The sequence below is a fragment of the Myotis brandtii genome, unplaced genomic scaffold, assembly GCF_000412655.1.
Source record: "Myotis brandtii unplaced genomic scaffold, ASM41265v1 scaffold213, whole genome shotgun sequence".
NCBI lineage: Eukaryota > Metazoa > Chordata > Mammalia > Chiroptera > Vespertilionidae > Myotis > Myotis brandtii.
In genome coordinates, this window is record NW_005357962.1 from 967,455 (window position 1) to 971,850 (window position 4,396).

General features: G+C 47.1%; 1 long non-coding RNA gene across 1 annotated transcript; it reads left to right on the forward strand.

Annotated features, from left to right (window-relative positions):
- The first annotated feature begins 185 nt into the window (after positions 1 to 185).
- On the forward strand, positions 186 to 3,358 carry LOC106726019. The gene is made up of 2 exons (XR_001362036.1): positions 186 to 366; positions 2,583 to 3,358. It is a non-coding gene; the product is annotated as an uncharacterized LOC106726019 (long non-coding RNA).
- Positions 3,359 to 4,396: the final 1,038 nt, after the last annotated feature.

Genomic DNA, 4,396 nt, shown 5'->3' on the forward strand with positions numbered 1-4,396 from the left:
GCTCAAACCTGGGACCCCGCAACCTGGGGCCCCGCGGAGAGCTGGGCTCCTCCGCAGGAAAAGGAGAAGCAAGAATCCCGGCTGCGGGCCGGCCTGGCGCGGGTGAGGGAGGCTGCGCCTGCTCTTACGGTGTTACCGTAGCTCACAGTGCAGGGCGGGGCTGCCTTTAAAAAGGAGAGCCTCGGCGGAGGCTGATCAGCCTCATTACTACCAGGTGACTGAGGGCCCCGCGGACACAGGGCTCCTCCCCCGCGTGTCCACGCGTCCACGGATGAACCACGCGCCGTGGCCCCAGCCCAGGGGAGAGGAAAGCACTCCGTTCCCGGCAGGCGGCGGCCTGTCTGCTGGGAGAGAATCATAATGTAGGTGAGTCCCCTCTGTACGGCCCGGGAAACACCGGAGTTGATAGGCAAAAGCTGTGTTTCCCCCGACGACGAGGAGCAGCTGCTGTAAGAGGGTGGGCCACGTGGGCGATGGATCTGGGAGGAGACCGCAGTGCGCCCCGGGGAGCCATTCGCTGAAGCAGCGCTCTGTTTTCTGTGCCCAAGTTCCCTGGGGAAGAGCCGAGCTGCTGGAAAAGTTACACTTCGGTTAAGCCCAGCCTGGGCGCCAACAGCAGGCCGCGCGCGCCCTCTGCTGTCTCTTCTGGGTTTTGCCTTCACGGGAGGAGAGCTGGGCCAGAGGAAATGGAAGGCCACAGGACTGGGCTCAGAACCTGGGGCTCTCCCAGGGCCAGGAGCCCCCCACTGTGGATTTGAGCAGGTCCCGTAGCCCCTCAGCCTCTGAGCTAACAGGTGGGGCTGGGAGAGACCCGCTCACTGACCAGGTGACCTCCAGAGCACAGTTTCTTTCAAAGACCTGGTACCGGGTTGGGGGGGGAGAGGGAGTCTCAGGGAGAGGTGTCCTCAGAGCACTGAGCAAGGGACACAGTATGACTTTGCTGCGACCTGGAAGGCGGTCAGAGGACAACGAGAACTTCTGTGAATCATTCCACGTGGCTTTCTGCCCGGAGTCTCCATTCCCCTCTCCTCTCCTCTGATGGCAGAGCTTCCCACCATTTGTAACGTGTGTATGTCAAGGCCGAGCGAGGGGTAACGTGTTTGAAGCAAGATGCCCATTCCTTTTTATTTTTACACTAGAGGCCCGATGCACAAAATTCGTGCAAGAGTAGGCCTTCCTTCCCTCTGGCACCTGGGACCCAGGCTTCCCTCAAAGCCCCTGCTTAGTCTGGAAGGTCGCCCGGAAGGATGTCCGGTCTCATTGGCATATTACACTTTTATTATAGATTTGTGGTCATTTACATTTTTGAGAAATATACATTAAAATTGTGTGTACTTGAGAAACCACTACATTTAATTTTTTTTTAGATCCTTGAAACTATGAGAACAAGCCAAGATGATGATAAAAAAAAAAAAATAGGGAATATGAGAGTGGAGCTCAGAAAAAAAAACTGAAAAGAGAAAAGAAAAATCTTCAGAGAAATGGACTTTGTGAGTTTTTAAGACCTGGAAACATTGTCAGTGGGCACGTTTGCATGTCCAAATGCACTCATGCCATTACTAACACCGACGAAAGAAAACCAGATACAGCGACTAGTCCAGGTACCCAACAAAGATGAGGACACGGATGTGAAGGCCTGAAATAGTATCAAAAGTTTAATATTTGGACAAATATCATGACGCTTTTGATGGCGTTTACAGCGCAATATTTACAGAAAACAATGGATATTTCTAAAGTTCAACAGAAATGATTTTGAAATTTGATGCTAGAGTGGCCAAATCATATAATTTGGATAAAAAGTAAAGAAATAACCTCTCTTTTGAGTGAAGAATTCAAAATGAGATTATTCATGTATGAGTAATAAAGTGAGAAATCATACATTTAGCAAATGTACTAGGGACTAGGGACAAACATCACGTTGAATTGTTAGGTAACTAACGCTTATTACACATATCGTTGAACCATAAGAAGAAAACAGAAAAGTTGAAGTTGATGAATGTTTTTCATTGGTTTCACAAATATTGTTTAAAAATATTTTGTTCTAAGTGAAGAACAAAATTGTCTCAATTTTAGGCATTGATTTAAAGAGGAGTTCCTCACACTTTTTTAGAAAAGTCTGGATAGTAAATATTTTCGTCTCTGCAGGCTGGACTGTGCCTCCAACCATCCTAGCTCTCTCGGGCATCAAGGAGAGGCCTGTGTTCATCCAGAGCCAGCCTGTTCCAGACGGAAATCTTTAGGAAACGCTGGCGCTGGCGGAGACCACAGGATCCCCAGCCCAGGATGCTGGGCGGGGTTCCTGTTTACAAGCTGCCAGGCTAGGAAGCGGCTGCAGACGGGGGACCCCTCTCGGTGTGTCAACATCCTGGTCGCCACCTGCCGCTGGACGGACAGAATTAGACAGGCCCGGGGCCCTTTTTATTTCATCGTCTCTTATCGATGCTGCATGTTTTCTTTGTGAATATTTTAGGGCTTGGATCATTGAACTGGATTCCCATACCTTCCAAGTGATCCAAGCCATTGACCAGCCACGTGGAGTCGTTACATTGCAAATTTAAGTCCTATTCTTTTTTATTTGTTAGGTTTCTTTCTGTGGCCCAACCCATCCCCTGCATATTTCCAGAAGAGGGAACGCAAAAGGGAAAAGAACGAAGCCTCTACAAATGCCTCGGGCTTTCATCCCAGCACATCTGAGCCACATCCTAAGCAGACAGCAGTTACAAGGGAAGCTTAAAGTGGAGACTGTATTCCACTGCATGTTAACAAACAGTTTTGTTATTTCTCTAACAACACGTGCAAGGTCACCTTGGAGTTATGGAATGGAGAGTGTGTGAGGTTCCCATTTTTATTTTTCTAGATGTGCCACAAGGCTGGCCTAGGCTGGGATTTCGCGCAGAACTCAGAGAGAAGTAGAAACCACTTGTCTCTTGAAGTTTGCCTGCTGGTCTCCTAGCAACCGGCTCCTTGTTGGAGGCACAGTTGAGGTGTCTGGGGACCCAGAATGTGAAGAAGCACATATTCGCTTTTCCACCAGATAATGAATTTTTGTGTGATTGTTACAAATACTCCATTTAAGTGACAGTGGATCTCCTGCTGGCTTTCCAGGTGGAGGAGAGAGACAAAGACCTGCTAGGCTGGCATTGAAGTCCCTGGAGTCTCACCATAGAACAGGCATTGGCTGGAAGTACACCGTGTCTCACCAAACTCTGACCCAACTGGTATCAAAGCCCTGGTTCCGTCAGTCTCCGAGGAATGGTCTCCTGCCTGATGCCTGGCAGAGGAGAGGGGAAGCGTCAGATGGAGCCTTTACAGTCTTTCCTCAAAATGCGTGGCATACAATAGAAAATTATCAAACATGTGAGGAGCAAGATCACAGATAACTAAGCAAACAATTAGACTATAGAAATAAGGTGGTCCAGATATGAACAGTTAGGAACTGTTAAATAGCTGTGATTAATATATTCAAGAAAGTAGAGAGAGAGAGAATGGCAAAGGAATAGATGGCAGAATAGAGAATTTTTATAAGGCATTTGGAATAGAATCAATAAAAACAAGAATCAAATAGACATTCTCAAACTGAGGAAATACTAGATCTAAAATGAAAACTCAATGAATGGCCGATTGTGATCTCAATATACTAACTAGTGGGAAGACAGGTCATTATTCTATAAAATATTCAAAACAAATTATATAGAAGAAAAATATGGAAAAATAGACATTAATAGTGAGACATGGGGGTGATTGGAGACTCAGAAGGAGCAGACAGAGGGAGGGACTGCACAGAAACAATTGTTAAAGGTATTCTGACTGAAACATGTCCCAAACGGATGAAATACACCATCCCACAGATTCAAAAAGCTCAGGGAACCCCAATAAGATCAATGCAAACTTGTAGAGCCCTTCTGTGCTGTTTTTATTTATTTTTTTAAATTTTAAAAATATATTTTTATTGATTTCAGAGAGGAAGGGGGGAGAGAGAGAGATAGAAACATCAATGATGGTAGAGAATCATTGATCGGCTGCCTCTTGCACACCCCCTACTGGGGATTAAGCCTGCAACCTGGGCATGTGCCCTTGGCCGGAATCGAACCTGGGACCCTTCAGTCCACAGGCCGAGGCTCTATCCACTGAGCAAACCCGGCTAGGGCACATCTGTGCTATTTTTAGATCCTGAACTGAGTACAGCAAGAAATAAGGGCTTAGACTTAGAGGAATAGAAATATTTAATCAGGGGCTCAACCAGCTTTGGTGAGAAAACTTTGACATATTCCAAGAAACTCTCTGTAATTACTCCCCATTGCCCGAGGCACTTGAACACTGAGAACTCCTGCTTTGCTCTGACTGTTCCCTCTACTTGGAATGCTCCCTCCCATCCACCTGTGGCGTCTCTGTGCAT